Source organism: Pinus tabuliformis, chromosome X (genome assembly GCF_031772625.1).
Source record: "Pinus tabuliformis cultivar Carrire ecotype Pingquan chromosome X, CPIR1, whole genome shotgun sequence".
Classification (NCBI taxonomy): Eukaryota; Viridiplantae; Streptophyta; class Pinopsida; order Pinales; family Pinaceae; genus Pinus; species Pinus tabuliformis.
The window spans coordinates 563,530,252-563,548,334 of NC_142308.1; the positions used below are offsets into that span (position 1 = coordinate 563,530,252).

The following is an 18,083-nucleotide window of genomic DNA, read 5'->3' on the forward strand; positions in this document are numbered from 1 at the left end:
TGGTTCTGCGGGTCATATAACTTCTCTAGGGACACTACACTCTTTTGCATAGTGTTTCCTTTCATTACACTAGATGCTTCATGTAAAGCCTAATCGTGCTCATCCTCTTCTATGGGAAAATCTTTGAATACATCAGGATTGTCCATAAAGTGTAGTATATGTTGGTCATCATTGAAAACATGAACATTAGTGACGTTGTCAGGTATGGATGGTTTATATATAATTTCAATAGAAAAACCATTTTTCAATGGCGACATCCTAGCAGTTGCATTTGCTAATGCATTTGTTACAACATTACTAAGCGTATGAACATAAATAATAATAAAATAATTAAAATAATTAATCAAACGCCATACCTTTTGTTGGTATTTTTTGCAATGCAGTGAGACAAAGTGGATAGTATCCCATACCTGACAAGTGACCACCTTTGAGTCATGAATTACATTGAGAATCTCTACCTTCATATCGATGGAGTTTTTTAGTCCAAGTACAAGTGCTTCATATTCGGCAGTATTATTAGTACACTCGAACTCTAGACTAAATGAAAGGATATGCTTCTTATTACATGGGTTTGTAAGTATGTAACCAGCTCTAGAGCCATCATGCATCTTTGAACCATCGAAATATAAAGTACAAATATTATTAGCTACTATCCTACTTTCTATGCTATTATTAGTACTTATATATACATCTATATTACAAGATTCATTTGCACCAGCTGGAGAACAAGGAAGAAGCTCCAACTATGTATTTGGCTGAATGGGTGATGATTGTGCTTGATAACACTCGAGGTTGGTTTCAAGGAAACAATTTCCAAAAATCAAATCAACAAAAGCAACAACCACATTGTGACCCTCAAGTGGTCTCACAGCGTGCTTCATATATGGCTCACTTTACACCTGAATCTAGTTATTCATGCCCTTGTATGGAACCATAAATGTGATTAGTCTATAGAAAAAAACCCTTGTAATTTACTGGACCAGTCTCTACTCAGGAGTACACCATAGGCTTATGGGATGTCCACAATTACAATATTTATACATTGATGAACTCGATCATCTTGTGATAATATAATAAGCACATTCTTGAGTTCACCAATAGCTTGGAAGAGAGATCTATCTAGTTGAATAATTTGTGCATCGGTTTTGTCCCATTTTGCAATTGTTTTATTTACAACGAATAATGGCATTACATTCACTGATGCACCAGAATCTACTAAGCAATTATGGACATTGTAATTGAAAATTTCAAATTTTAATAAAAACAAAGGGCAAAGAGTGTTAGCTTCTAATGTTACAACATTAACTACAAATTCAAGGGGACCAGTTGACTTACCAGACAACTTTTAAGAGGAAGAAGATTTATCACCTGGCGAAGGTTATGAAGAGACTTGGACAATTAGTTCACACTGGCATATGATCTTTGCACACTCATAGATGAAATATTGGCTCGAGTTTCCTTAAAATATTTAACTATGTTATAATTAATTTTTTCACCTCTAGCAGACAATACTAAAGTGTCTAGAGGAGTGGCTTTATTTGACACTTCTGAAGTGATGGACTTACTCTTGTTGCAGGAGGAAGTGTTCTTGGAATTAGTCACATTTCCAGACTACTTTGTGCATTCTGAGCAAGATTGACCAGTGGTGATATCATTCTTAACAATTGATCCTTTAATCTTTGTATCATCACCTCCTGATTAGAAATGGGACCTTTACTCCTTAAATTATATCGACCATTTTTCTTTAGAGGAGGGGCATAACTTTGTGGTGGTTCCTCATCATTCTTCTTGTCAGAGTTGTATATACAATCAAATGAATTCACTACATGTCCAATACCCTTTCTTTCTTCAGCCTTTGCAGCTTCCTCTCTTTCTTTTGTCTATTCTGCCTACTCATTTGCTAGTAAGGAATCAATAATGTGTGCAACCAAAGCATTCATGTTTTGGTTCCATTGTGGGCATGTCTTTTCTAAATTATATTATTGTTTTAAATAGCAATAATTATCCATGCCCATACTTTCTACATTCAACACAAATTTCGAACTCTGGGAAGATTTGGCAGGTTTATTATTGTTGTTACTATCATTATTATTCCTTTAAAAAGGAAAATACTCGGGAGGCTTACTGCAAATAGAATTATTGCTTGACCTTTTCTTTAGTTCTGAAATTTCATTGGTAGGTGTTTTCACCATCTTGGTCAAGCTTTCAATATCTAATGAGTCCTTATCTTTAGCCTTAATTGAAGAAGGTCGAGACTTCCTACTAGTTTCCTTGGGGTTTTTTAATTTGTTACAACTCCAATAGCATGCAAGTCCTTCTCGACGACGATCGCTTCTGCAAATTTTTGTGCCAATGTTTCTTTTACATCTATTTTAACAATTTGGGAAATGTTAGTGGGAAAGGTGGTTGTGTAATAATCAATAGTAATTGAATTGTGTGGTTACGCACCTGGGGGAAAATTTTTCAACATATTATTGAACTTTTGATTAAATTATTTCACTTTCTCGTTTTCCCCTATTTTATTGTTTTCGAGCTCTTTCAGTAACATGGCAGGAGTCTTTTCATCAACAAATTTCTTGAGAAATAACTTCTTAAACTCCCTCCAACTTTGGATTGAATTGACATGCAGATTATGGTAGCATGTTGTTTCTCTACCTTATAATGTATAAGGGAAAATTTTGCAAGAAACATCATCGTACCTTACTTCCAACATCTATAGATGCATGTATAAATCATTGATGTGATCTTCTACCTTTGTCTTCTTTTCTAGATCAAAATTTGATAACATCTTTTATAGATGTTTAGGTATCTTATGAAGATTGTCTGGAAGTGCAAGAGACCCTTGGGCTACCCAATCCAAGTCTTGGTTGGCCATGTATTCGTCTCTGTGTTCCTCTTCCTTTTCAGAATTTGAGGAGTCTTCTCCTTCACCGTCTAAACCATCAAAAAAATCATCAGAAAGAATAACATCATCCTCGTACCCTTCATTAATGGGTGGAATTTTATCTTGCTGGACTATATCTTCTGAGGATTTTACTGAATCAAAGACCAAATCTTCCATTGTAGAAACCAATATATCGGTATGAGTCGTTTATTTCTTTTTTGGAAAATGTGAGAGATTTTACACACCGGAAATCAAACTAATATACTTTGCAAACCAATGGGTTATAGGTCAAAGTGCTTGGATTTATTCGTAGGTAACCTCATATTTTAACTTTGGGCATGGAAGAAAAGACCCTCCTACTTCAAGAATAGGAGTTGGAATGGTGCTCAGTATATTGCTACCTTTTCCAGAAGATGAATGATTAGGGTGTGTGGAGTTATTAGCCATAAAAAATTGGCTTCCCTTCTGGTGCCAGAATGTTGACGGTGTTGGATACTTCCAACACATAGGGGATGTCACCAATAGAAGGTCCCAATTACACCTCACATTGTTTGGTGTAGGAGTCCCATACAAAATATGACACAGATGTTTTTTACTTAAATATATACCTTGGCTTTAGCTGTTCACATGAGAGAGAAGTGCAAATGTATTTTTGAATGAGCAAGCGAGTGTGCCTTGTGAAAGTTCGATTGCATATATATCAAGGTTCTCTTACTGCGAGGGAGAAAATAAAGTGAGCCTATAAGAGAGAAGTAATAGTACTACCATAATGGAGATACACATGAATTAAAAAGACTCGTCTCACATCAAGCGAAATAGTTCACATAGATTCAACGATTATTATAAACATTACAACACATTTCCAATAAGTTGAGCACCGAAGTCACTGAAATAGTTCAATTACTCTAGTAAATGTGAAAGAAAACATGAACCATAAACATTCAAAGAATAGTCTTACAAACATTCACAATCCATGTGTGAAATTTTTTTGGCATGGAAGGCTTTGATATTAAGAAAAAATTCCAAGATACATAAATACGATGAACATCACTAGCTCCAATAGTGGAGCATAAGAGCCACTACTTTCTCCCCAAAAGTACTAACATTGTCTCTCTAATGCCTTATGGGACAACCAAGGTTAAATTTCCTTTACATGAGAAATGAGGATCCTTTTATAACTTGAGTCATGACTTTTCACATCCTCGTGACACTTGACTTTCCAACTCCTAATGACCTTTGGACTTTTAAAACATTCATACTTCCAAATGACTTTTGGAATTACATATGACTTTTGGTATTACATGTATCTTGGACTTCCATGGATCTTTTGTCCATACATGACTCTTGGACTTCCACTTATTTGTCTTTACAATGATTATAACATTACATCGTAACTTCCACATCATCATGTGATAAAGACGTGACATGTCACTATTTTGATGACTGGGATGAATAGTGACTCATGACATGGATTTTCTTCACTGGTGACATGGATGCTACTTATGTCTTTTCTCTTCAAGTAGCTTCTGATTATTGATGCCTTCACCCTCTAAAGGGTGTTTAATCTTGGATTCTTTAGGGTGCTTCGATCATCAATATTTCAATGTGTCATTTTTTCTTCAATGCTTCCTTTATTGTGTCTTCTCTTTCCGGTCTTCCTCCTGCATGCTTGTCATGTTGTTCCTGAGATACCTGTGGCTATAATCACTCATGGAAAGCAACCATTAGCCTAAAAATATCCAAATATAAGATGTTCTATGTAAATTTTCTATTCATTCCTTTTCAGTGTAATTTAGAAAAAAATAGAGATTTTGGGCCTAAGGGTGCACTTCGAAAGGTTGAATGGATAAAGGGGGACCTACAGGGATTCGACATGTGCTCATGTGCTCAAGAGGAAGAGATAAATTAAGGCAGGGCACATAGCACAAATCTGGAGGATGAAATGGAAGGCTTCAGGATTCCGAAGTGCAATGTGCACTCAAGGGAGAGAGGGAGGGTGCAGGATGAATTTCTGAAGGCTGAAGGAGGAAAGATTCAGGCCTTTGGGGTGTGCTCATGCACTCAAGAGGTCCAGGAGGGCACATGGCACAAGTCTAAAGGCTTAAGGGTGAACCTTCATGCCTTCGGAGTGTGCTCATGCACTCAAAGTGTCGAGAGAGAGCATGGGACACTGTGGAAGGGTGAAGGGTTGAGCTTAATGTCTTCAAGGTGTGCTCATGCACTCAAGGAGGGTGCACTCCTTCAAGTCGAGGGACTGCACTCAAAGGAAGACTTGATCTCTTGAAGGGTGCAGTTGAGAACATGGAATGGGAAAAGGATTAGGGAGTGCGCTTTACACTCTTGGAGGGTGCATGGCACACTTTTGAACTATGAAGGATTCCCTATCAAGGCTTAAGAATGTGCTCATGTGCTCTTGGCCTCAACGGTTTTTCTTTGAAATCAAAAATTATCTAGGTGAGGAGGGTAGAAAAAGGGCGAACGTGATGATTTTTAGACATAAAACCATGTGATACACATACAAACTCATTGATAAAACTTAGAAAAACTTAAAAAATAATAATTATACATCAAAACACCACTTTGCATGCATTCCCAAAGTACAATAGGTGAAGTGTGTGCAACTGTGACCAAAAAGTGTCGTTTTACAAGAACAAGTATATTGCGACCATGAAATACACCAAATATGTTAGAATCAATGTATTGACACTTGAGAGCACTCAAGGAAACTTTTAACAGATAGGGCTACATGAAGTGACACTCGACGAATAAGGAAACACTTGTCACAACAATAAAGTAGGCTCCAAAATTTGAATGCAGTGAAATTTTGAAGGGTGTTGTAGCAACGACAGTAGGCAGCCAGGAGTAGAACATTCATTGTGGCAGTCAAGACAATATACTAGATGGGCCTCACATCCCAAATGGTGTGAGTTATAATTGGGACTTCACATTGGGGATACCCACTAACTATTGGCGGGACAATTTTCCCTATCAACAGGAAGTAGAGACTTCAGCCACAGAGAGATTCCATCCTTCCAAATTTTGTGAGTATTTTTAATTCTTGAAGCATTCCCTTCCTTCTTCCCAATCTTTGATAGTTCAACTTTCTTGATTATATTCTACATCATTGAAGCCCATCCTTGACTACACTTCTTTTATCCTAGGTATATTATTTATGTTACGATTCAAGGGAGCCCAATCCTAGTCCACCTTGGGATGAATTCATTTACATTTGTGATTAAGTATCACGATTTTATTGTGTGCTTTAAGCACTAGCCATTTGTTTAACTTAAATATGTAATATTTTTTACTTTTGCAGAGAGCTTCCTTTCGAAAAAGTAGTTCATTTGTGGTTCAGAAACTTGTTTAAAGATGTATGAATCTCATGAATGTTTTTTCCCATTCTCTTTATGATTTTACATGAATGAAATTATTCCATAGCTTTCTGGTATCTAAACTTTGTTATCTCATGTCTACATTTTGATATGCTTCAATGATGTTTTCTTTCCGTAATGGAATGGATGGATATTTATTTAGTATATAAACCTTACAATCTATTGTTGTTCTTTTCCTTGCATTTTTTAAAACACCTAGTCCACTCAAAGGTGCATATGTTGATGTTTTGATCTTACTTCGTATTATTTGAGTGTGTTCATAAAGAGGATTACCGCCTCTATAAAAGCATAGAGGAGCCTACATTAAGGCCCTAGGAGGTTGAATTTTTCCCTTAACCAGAAAAAATATCGACAATACCACATTAAAAATTATATAAAAATGTCAAAATAAAAATGCAACACACATATATATGTAACTATATGTATCATACCCTTGGATGGAGCAATAGGGAGGATATTATTGGGGGGAACATGGCCACCACACAACCAAGAATCACAACTAGAGGACATGGCAGAACACTCACTATCCCTACTTCACTCCACTTAATTCACCATAATGGAGGACTCAAGGCATAGGGAATTTTATGATTTCAAGTGGAGTTTAATTAACAATCAACTGGCCATTAATTCCATTTTGAATGGAACTAGGAATTGGGTAGTTCTATGCTACAACATTAGAGAAGTTAATTACATAACAAGCCATTTTCACCTCCCATGCATGAACATGAATGCTCTATTTATTTTTCAAGTGCAATAGATACAAGCAAAATATTTATAAAAACTGATAATTACTTCTGATGATGTTGATCTTCTTTTAATTTTTCCAATATATCATTAGGAAATTATACTTCAGAAATTCAACCATATAAAAGTAGTAGAATAGTATATATCACAATACACAAACAGAGCACAATATTTACCTAGGGAAAACCCACTAAGGGGAAAAACCTTTTCAATAGAGAAATTATTCTTTTCAACAAGAAACACACTTAGACCTATAGTCAACAACTAGGTCAAACTGACCTTCAACAAATCTATGTTCAAACATAGCCAACACCCTCCAAGATAAGCCTCTAGTCTGATCTATAAACTCTCCCTTCTTATCTACCCTAGGTCGAATTTTAGCCTCTCAGTAAATGCCCAAAAACCCAAAATTTTGGCCCTACAACTTCAACTGCCCAAAAAATAATGTGAGCTAGAAATAAAGAAGACTTCCACACATGCAAACTAGATAGAGAGTAAAAGAGATGAATTTTCCCTTCTTTTTCATCCTCCTTATACTTTTTTTTCTCCTCTTGGATTCCCATAAGATTCCTGCTTATGAGAGCGAATTGCTTCCTTGGAGGAGGTCAAACTGTATTTATATGGATTTATTTTCGATCGAATGGGAATGTCTTCTTCCTCGACCAACTTGACTTAGAGGGAGGCTAACTTAACTAAATTTGAATTTCAAAAATTCAAATTGTCTTCTTTCAAAAAAGTCAAAATGGACATAACTCAAAATATATTTTTCTTGTGACTCTAGCATGAATAACATGCTTTACAATAACCAATATAAATACATCAAGGGCCAGAACATACATTATGTAGACCAACCATGGATACAAAATTTGACACTCCCTCTTAACTAGGGAGGTATTCATAATGATTGTCTTATATCTTCTCAAGTTGAAAATTTTCTCTATGAAAATGTTATAACAAATCATCATCAACCTTATTAGCATATTTTACATAAGGTAAGTCATCAGCATCATCTAGTCAGCACCTTTGACATCATCATCAACTAGTTGCCACAACTAGTTAATACCACTAACCCATAATCCTGGTTGGTACTCCTGACACATGGCATAACTTTTAGCATCAAATAATCATCATGACTCTAGTCGGTACCACTGACCCATAATCTTGGTCAGTACTCCTAAGCTAGACTAGTTTTGGTTCACCATCCTGGTCAAACTCTGACTCATGGTGAAACTCCAAAGGCCACACTCCATATGAGATACTAGGATTAATGCTCAATGAGCTCCTCATTTAGAGTGGACAAATTGAGATTGATGTTGAAAACCACACACTCAACTGAGTGAAGCTAGGCTTCTAGGACCATTCTACCCAACTGGCCAACATCTTTGACAAAAGGATAACAATTGTCCTCTATTGTACCATCCTCCCCAACTCGTCAACATCTTTGACACAGGGAGAATGACTATCCGTGATGCAATAATATTAGCACTACCTCATAACTAGATGGGTAATCTCAACAGGCCCCAAATTGTCCCTGAAGTATATGAACTTCTCTCTTGACAAAGGCTTCATCATAATATCAATTGTCTACTCATTGGTGGAGATGTACTAGGGCCTTACTGCTCTCTTATACACCATGTCATGGATGTAATGGTACTTGATTGTGATGTGCTTTCACTTGTCATGGAACATGGGGTTCTATAAAAGCTTCACATAACTTTGATTGTCACAATATATCAAGGTTGGTTCTAGCTCCTGGTCGAACAATCCTACAAACATCTTCCAAAGCCACACTGCTTCAATACAAGCTTCTTTGGTTGTGATATAATTGTCTTCTGCAGTGTTGAGTGTGATAGATTTATGCTATTGGCTCATCTAATATATCATAATGGAGCCCAAAATAAAGCATACTCCTGAAGTACTCTTTGTGCCATTTGCACGCCTTGCCCATTCAGAATTTGTATATCCACGTAGTTGTATATCATTGTTTGATACATATCTCAAACCATAATTTATAGTACCACATAGATATCTCAATATGTGCTTTGTTGTAATCCAATGCTCATGTCTCAATTCCACCTAGAACTGGCTCAATGTGTTCATTGCAAAGAAAATGTTTAGCCCAGTATTAACGAATACATCGATGAGCCAGTCAACCACGAGTACATGGATGGATCTACCAATTTGGACTCAAGGTCTCTCAACTCCTTCAAATTAGTCATCATGGGAGTTGCCATGGATTTACAGTACATCATGCCAAAATTCAAAAGGATCCCAATAACATACTTTCTGTTATCACTGAAAATTCTGTTGCTAAAATTGCTCAGACTAGCTTAAGGACAAAGTGTTTTCGTAGCGCATAAATCCTTTAGCAGTTTCGCAGCGCAACCTGTTTTAGTGATTTCGTAGCGAAAAACACCGACTTTGCACTGGCTGCGCTACGAAATGGGGAATTCATGCTAATCCATAACACATCTCACACCAGCTGTCATATTTTCTGCAAGAATTTTACGGGAGTAGCATGTGTAAGGTCTTACATGTCAGCCTTGACACGTGCAGGCTCTGTTGGCATCAAAGGGGCTTTTGTTCAAGGTGTTGGCAAAGGTATAATTGGAGTTCTTGATCTTCAGTCGAAAACTACAGAAGGTGCAAATGCAATAAGGATGAAAATCACTGCAACGATAACCTTTGAGGAACAACTACTTCGTTACAGCCTTCCTCGGGAAATTAATGGAGGTCATGCTCTCCGACCTAATAATATCCTGGCGGTCGTAAATACAAAGCTTCTCTATGATTATGCACAAATAGATGTCCGTTTACAGCAACTTGCATTCATGGTAAAGCATTGGGCATAAGGTCGGTAGATCAATGAGACATATCAGGGCACTCTATCTAGTTATGCGTAGGTGCTTATGTGCATACACGTTCTACAACAGCGCAGACCCCCGATTCTTCCTTGCTTACAGGAAATGGAAGCAACATACCAAGTTGTGATCGGTGAGATTGAATGTGCTTACTACGATCAAGTTGAGAAACTTAAAAACTATGGTGCTGGAAACAAGGAAACCCTTGGTCAATTGCTATCAGTTTTCTTTCACTACTGGGCTTTTCGTCATGATTATGCCAATTCTGTGATATCAGTACGCACTGGAGGGCTTCTTAGTAAGAATGAAAAGGACTGGATGAGGTGTATTGGAAATGAGCGACATCTTATTTGCATAGAAGACCCCTTCGAGATTTCTCATGATTTGGGCCGTGTTGTTGACAAGCACAGTATACGTGTGCTCAAAGAGGAATTTCATCGTGCTGCAGAAATCATGCAGGATGATCCTGATCCTTCTATCACATTATTCATGCCATATGTGCGGGGTTGATAAAATGCAGATGTTGATATTACAGATTCTCATAAAGTTAATAATTCAAGTGGCTCAACTGTAAGGCTTTGGACTGATGTAGTTCATTTTCTTGGGAGAGAAAATATGCAAGCATTTACAGTGGAATTCTTGGTTATTAAGTGCATAGTGTCAGATTGATCTGCATTTTGTGCGTGTATATTATCTTTGGGTCAGCATATACCAGTGATCAAAGGGAAAAATTGAAGAGGTTGAGTTGCCAGAGAAAGCAGATATTCTAATATCAGAGCCCTTGGGAACGTTATTACTCAATGAAAGAATGCTAGAAACTTATGTGATTGCGAGGGACAGGTTCCTTGGTCCTACTGGAAAAATGTTTCCCACTATGGGCAGGATACATATGGCTCCTTTTAGTGATGAGTATCTATATGGTGAAATTGCAAATAAGGTTCTGTTTTGGCAACAACAAAATTACTATGATGTTGACTTGACACCATTGCATGGTTCTGCGTTTCAGGGCTATTTCTCCCAGCCTGTTGTAGATGCTTTTGACCCAAGATTGCTTGTGGCCCCTCCTATCTCTCACACAATTGACTTTACAAAGGTCAAGGAAGAAGAGTGGTATGAAATTGATATTCCCTTGAACTTTATTGCATCTTCGGGCACTCGAGTTCATGACCTAGCATGCTGGTTTGATGTTTTATTCAATGGAAGTGCTGTACAACGATGGCTGACTACTGCACCTGAAGCCCCAATTGATCACTTCATGATCGTTCCAACTACAGATTCTTCTGGAGTCAATACATGCACAGTTCTACAGTTATTGATTGCTCACAAAAGACTAATATTCTGCCTAAACGATTCTGATACTGATCTTATTTGCTGTCTTTGTGTGAACTTGATTTCATTACTTTGATCTTAGTATATGTTTTCTCATTTGAGAATATGCGGAATGTGAAGTTCAAAGATCTCAAGGATCAATCCAAGGGCATGGTATCAACAATCAGGACATGTCAGATATGGTGTTTAAGGATTATTGCTTCAAAACTAGAGAACTGAAGTCTGTATTGTTTCCTTCTGAATTGGAGAAAATTGTTGCCACTGTTACAAAAAATCTAAATGAGGTGTGGAATGTCTATAATGTGCTCAACTATTTACAGGCTCTTGTTGAGAAGTCTCAGATAATCCAGCTCCAAGTATTGTGACAGAGATTGGTGCAGTACATGAAGAATATCCATGCACCTGTACTAAGCATACCAGCAGTGAAAGTTACAGTCCTATTGGTGTTCAGGAGTTTTGCAATCAAGTGGCAGAGCAGTAAAATCTCAGGGAAAAGAGAAACTGTTTAAAACAGTTTCGCAGTTTCGCAGCGCGTTACGAAACTACGAAACTGCTGTAGGTGTTGTTTTAAAAACGCAGGCAAACAGTTTGATGGAATAATCAGAAATTGGCAAAGTGAGCACCTAGGTGACATGAAAGAGATCAAAGAAGGCTACTACAGCCATTCAAAATATGCCAGGTGTACTTTAACAAAAGGTGAAATATTTTAACCTAAGTTTAAATTCTTGGTTATAAAGCCACTTTATTCTCGGTGATTAGGGTTTTAAAGGAGATGCATACGAAGAATTTTGGCTTATACACCTGTTCAATCAACAAAGCTTCCAGCACATTTGGGAATATGGTGATACTCATCAGTTTTGGGGTATTAAAGAGCTGGGGACATGCTGCTACATTTTCGAAGAGTGGTGGAAGACAAGGACCGGAAAAACAGGGGTTTTTATCCTAATGATTAATGAACCATCAACGCATTCAGTATCAAAAGCTAGCTTGTTCATTGCATCCTCTTCTCAGCTATCTCGGCCAAACTGAAAGGAGACAGGTGTCAAAGAGCAAAGAAGGATCATGATATGAGGAAGATAGAATTAGAGATGTAGTTTAATTAGGACTCTTTGTAGTTCCAGTTTAGCACTTTTTGTATTTAATGAGTCAGTTAATTAGTAGATAGGGGTAATTAGTAGCAGTCATCGAGCTCCCCTCATGCTGGAGGAGGAAGCTCAAAGTAGTTAAGGATATGTTTCTATATATAGATCAAACTTGGATGTAAGGAGGGTTGGATGTTTTGGAGAAGACTGTTTTTGGTTTATGTATAAACAAATTTCAGTAATGCAAATGACTGTGTTTTCTTCTCAGGATTCACAATGGATCTTCTTGTTCAAATGTGTGATGGTATTCTTTCTTTAAGGTTCTTTTACAGTTTTGTTAATGCATAATCACTCAGAACTCATGAATCATGCTCTGACTTCCTGTATGCCTTGGCAAACTGTGGTTTCAAAGTTATGTTTGAACATATAGATGTAAAGTGCCCTGACTTCTATGAAAAGATAGTGTTTTTGTTTGCTGAGATATGAGAGACTCCATAAGCCCAATGGGAATCAATTCAATGTTGTCCAGCCAGCTTATTTTCATGTGTCTTATAAGAGTTAGCCATCTTTTCTTGTCATTAGTCAATATTCATAATCTGTGAGAGAGCCCTCTCAGACTAAGGAGGCTAAGCCTTAGTCCAAAGCCTGGTTTGAAATAGTTACACAGAATCTTGCTGATTGGCAGCCTTCAGTGCTTGATTTTGTGATAACATTTTGGTGCGTCTGCCGGGAACCTGAAGATTATTCTTTCCCGAAATTATGAAGCTGAACTTCTGAAGGTAGTAGGAGCTCAGAAGGTTTTTGAGGCTGCAAATCTACCTTGGCGACTCCATTGTTGAAGAATTCATAGGTTCATGGTGATTCCACTGGAGTTATGAAGGACCCAGATGCTACCATTCTTAGTTCAAGGTATGCATGCATAGATTTTTCAGGAATTCATGGTTTCCCAAATCATTTTCCCAAGGATGCATATTTTCTAAGGAATGGTCCAAAATTCAACGGAGAAGATTTGAGTTTAACTTTGAAGCATATATCAGATTTTTGTGAATTTTCACAGCCTCTTAGAGTTAAACATGAGGATGTTTGCATTATGTTATTCTATGATTCACTTCAAGGGAAATGTAAACAATGGATTGAAAGTTTTCCTATCAAATCCGTTAAGTCATTTCAAGACTTATGGCTTATGTTTTTGGAGGAATGGATAGATAGGTCAGAGGTGGTGGCAAACTCTCCTTCAGTTCAAGGTTTCAAACAATGGAATAATGATCATAGTAATGGAGAAACAAATGAAAGTTTTCCTTTGTCCTTGTCCTCATATCTAAAATCCTTTGACTACAAGGCAGAGGATAAGATGAGATTTTTGGATGAAGTTGCTGAGGACATTGAGAAAGAAATTGAAGGTTTAGAAAGTCAAATTCAGGCATATAGTTTTCATAATCATGATCATTATTTTCAGAAGTTTTCTATGGCAGAATGCAAGGAGAGAATGCTGGTTCCTTTCTCTTTCACGATTGAGGAACTGAACACTGTTATTGAAGATCAGTTTGCACAACCAGAAAGTTACAAGAATCATCAAGCTGATCATGTATTCTGGGATCCTGTAGCTGACTACATGGAAGAGTTTTACTCTCAAGTTTTTCAGTTTTTCTATGAAGATCAGAGGCAATTTCAGTGGCAGTGGTCATCACAATATCATATTGGCTCTGAACTCCGATGCAGTCAAAGAAATCAAACATCAGATAAGACAAATGATTGGCTACATTGGAAATTTCACACTGATTGCGCTGAAGGAAGTTTGAATTGTTAGGGTAGGTAGGTAGGAAAATGCAAATAAGCTCAAGGTTGACTGAGCATTTATTTTTCAGTAGATGTAGATTTCATTCTCCTACAGTGATCATCAAGCTTAAGCCCGAGGTGAAGGCCCAAGAAGCTGGAAAGGGATGCTTGTCAAGCAAATTTCTGTTTGTGATAAATAGATAAGGCACTGGACCTGTGAGTTCTTAGTGTACCACAAGGGCACACTATCCCAAGTGGAGCCACTGTTATCACTGAAAATTCTGTTGCTAAAATTGCTCAGACTAGCTTAAGGACAAAGTGTTTTCGCAGCGCATAAATCCTTTAGCAGTTTCACAGCGCAACCTGTTTTAGTGATTTCGTAGCGAAAAACACCGACTTTGCACTGGCTGCGCTACGAAATGGGGAATTCATGCTAATCCATAACACATCTCACACCAGCTGTCATATTTTCTGCAAGAATTTTACGGGAGTAGCATGTGTAAGGTCTTACATGTCAGTCTTGACACGTGCAGGCTCTGTTGGCATCAAAGGGGCTTTTGTTCAAGGTGTTGGCAAAGGTATAATTGGAGTTCTTGATCTTCAGTCGAAAACTACAGAAGGTGCAAATGCAATAAGGATGAAAATCACTGCAACGATAACCTCTGAGGAACAACTACTTCGTTACAGGCTTCCTCGGGAAATTAATGGAGGTCATGCTCTCCGACCTAATAATATCCTGGCGGTCGTAAATACAAAGCTTCTCTATGATTATGCACAAATAGATGTCCGTTTACAGCAACTTGCATTCATGGTAAAGCATTGGGCATAAGGTCGGCAGATCAATGAGACATATCAGGGCACTCTATCTAGTTATGCGTAGGTGCTTATGTGCATACACGTTCTACAACAGCGCAGACCCCCGATTCTTCCTTGCTTACAGGAAATGGAAGCAACATACCAAGTTGTGATCGGTGAGATTGAATGTGCTTACTACGATCAAGTTGAGAAACTTAAAAACTATGGTGCTGGAAACAAGGAAACCCTTGGTCAATTGCTATCAGTTTTCTTTCACTACTGGGCTTTTCGTCATGATTATGCCAATTCTGTGATATCAGTACACACTGGAGGGCTTCTTAGTAAGAATGAAAAGGACTGGATGAGGTGTATTGGAAATGAGCGACATCTTATTTGCATAGAAGACCCCTTCGAGATTTCTCATGATTTGGGCCGTGTTGTTGACAAGCACAGTATACGTGTGCTCAAAGAGGAATTTCATCGTGCTGCAGAAATCATGCAGGATGATCCTGATCCTTCTATCACATTATTCATGCCATATGTGCGGGGTTGATAAAATGCAGATGTTGATATTACAGATTCTCATAAAGTTAATAATTCAAGTGGCTCAACTGTAAGGCTTTGGACTGATGTAGTTCATTTTCTTGGGAGAGAAAATATGCAAGCATTTACAGTGGAATTCTTGGTTATTAAGTGCATAGTGTCAGATTGATCTGCATTTTGTGCGTGTATATTATCTTTGGGTCAGCATATACCAGTGATCAAAGGGAAAAATTGAAGAGGTTGAGTTGCCAGAGAAAGCAGATATTCTAATATCAGAGCCCTTGGGAACGTTATTACTCAATGAAAGAATGCTAGAAACTTATGTGATTGCGAGGGACAGGTTCCTTGGTCCTACTGGAAAAATGTTTCCCACTATGGGCAGGATACATATGGCTCCTTTTAGTGATGAGTATCTATATGGTGAAATTGCAAATAAGGCTCTGTTTTGGCAACAACAAAATTACTATGATGTTGACTTGACACCATTGCATGGTTCTACGTTTCAGGGCTATTTCTCCCAGCCTGTTGTAGATGCTTTTGACCCAAGATTGCTTGTGGCCCCTCCTATCTCTCACACAATTGACTTTACAAAGGTCAAGGAAGAAGAGTGGTATGAAATTGATATTCCCTTGAACTTTACTGCATCTGTGGGCACTCGAGTTCATGACCTAGCATGTTGGTTTGATGTTTTATTCAATGGAAGTGCTGTACAACGATGGCTAACTACTGCACCTGAAGCCCCAATTGATCACTTCATGATCGTTCCAACTACAGATTCTTCTGGAGTCAATACATGCACAGTTCTACAGTTATTGATTGCTCACAAAAGACTAATATTCTGCCTAAACGATTCTGATACTGATCTTATTTGTTGTCTTTGTGTGAACTTGATTTCATTACTTTGATCTTAGTATATGTTTTCTCATTTGAGAATATGCAGAATGTGAAGTTCAAAGATCTCAAGGATCAATCCAAGGGCATGGTATCAACAATCAGGACATGTCAGATATGATGTTTAAGGATTATTGCTTCAAAACTAGAGAACTGAAGTCTGTATTGTTTCCTTCTGAATTGGAGAAAATTGTTGCCACTGTTACAAAAAATCTAAATGAGGTGTGGAATGTCTATAATGTGCTCAACTATTTACAGGCTCTTGTTGAGAAGTCTCAGATAATCCAGCTCCAAGTATTGTGACAGAGATTGGTGCAGTACATGAAGAATATCCATGCACCTGTACTAATCATACCAGCAGTGAAAGTTACAGTCCTATTGGTGTTCAGGAGTTTTGCAATCAAGTGGCAGAGCAGTAAAATCTCAGGGAAAAGAGAAACTGTTTAAAACAGTTTCGCAGCGCGTTACGAAACTGCGAAACTGTTGTAGGTGTTGTTTTAAAAACGCAGGCAAACAGTTTGATGGAATAATCAGAAATTGGCAAAGTGAGCACCTAGGTGACATGAAAGAGATCAAAGAAGGCTGCTACAGCCATTCAAAATATGCCAGGTGTACTTTAACAAAAGGTGAAATATTTTAACCTAAGTTTAAATTCTTGGTTATAAAGCCACTTTATTCTCGGTGATTAGGGTTTTAAAGGAGATGCATACGAAGAATTTTGGCTTATACACCTGTTCAATCAACAAAGCTTCCAACACATTTGGGAATATGGTGATACTCATCAGTTTTGGGGTATTAAAGAGCTGGGGACATGCTGCTACATTTTCGAAGAGTGGTGGAAGACAAGGACCGGAAAAACAGGGGTTTTTATCCTAATGATTAATGAACCATCAACGCATTCAGTATCCAAAGCTAGCTTGTTCATTGCATCCTCTTCTCAGCTATCTCGGCCAAACTGAAAGGAGACAGGTGTCAAAGAGCAAAGAAGGATCATGATACGAGGAAGATAGAATTAGAGATGTAGTTTAATTAGGACTCTTTGTAGTTCCAGTTCAGCACTTTTTGTATTTAATGAGTCAGTTAATTAGTAGATAGGGGTAATTAGTAGCAGTCATCGAGCTCCCCTCATGCTGGAGGAGGAAGCTCAAAGTAGTTAAGGATATGTTTCTATATATAGATCAAACTTGGATGTAAGGAGGGTTGGATGTTTTGGAGAAGACTGTTTTTGGTTTATGTATAAACAAATTTCAGTAATGCAAATGACTGTGTTTTCTTCTTAGGATTCACAATGGATCTTCTTGTTCAAATGTGTGATGGTATTCTTTCTTTAAGGTTCTTTTACAGTTTTGTTAATGCATAATCACTCAGAACTCATGAATCATGCTCTGACTTCCTGTATGCCTTGGCAAACTGTGGTTTCAAAGTTATGTTTGAACATATAGATGTAAAGTTCCCTGACTTCTATGAAAAGATAGTGTTTTTGTTTGCTGAGATATGAGAGACTCCATAAGCCCAATGGGAATCAATTCAATGTTGTCCAGCCAGCTTATTTTCATGTGTCTTATAAGAGTTAGCCATCTTTTCTTGTCATTAGTCAATATTCATAATCTGTGAGAGAGCCCTCTCAGACTAAGGAGGCTAAGCCTTAGTCCAAAGCCTGGTTTGAAATAGTTACACAGAATCTTGCTGATTGGCAGCCTTCAGTGCTTGATTTTGTGATAACACTTTCCATGACCAAGGAATATTTCACCAAGCTTCTACCATACTTCTGGTCCTAAATAATAAT

At 37.7% G+C, this 18,083-nt stretch overlaps 4 pseudogenes; all 4 read left to right on the forward strand.

Moving 5' to 3' along the window:
• Positions 1-9,951: 9,951 nt before the first annotated feature.
• On the forward strand, positions 9,952-10,574 carry LOC149141265 (UTP:RNA uridylyltransferase 1 pseudogene; annotated as a pseudogene).
• A 196-nt stretch (positions 10,575-10,770) lies between these two features.
• LOC149141266 (putative histone-arginine methyltransferase CARM1 pseudogene) lies at positions 10,771-11,286 on the forward strand (annotated as a pseudogene).
• A 3,703-nt stretch (positions 11,287-14,989) lies between these two features.
• On the forward strand, positions 14,990-15,599 carry LOC149141267 (UTP:RNA uridylyltransferase 1 pseudogene; annotated as a pseudogene).
• A 196-nt stretch (positions 15,600-15,795) lies between these two features.
• LOC149141268 (putative histone-arginine methyltransferase CARM1 pseudogene) lies at positions 15,796-16,311 on the forward strand (annotated as a pseudogene).
• The last annotated feature ends 1,772 nt before the right edge of the window (positions 16,312-18,083 follow it).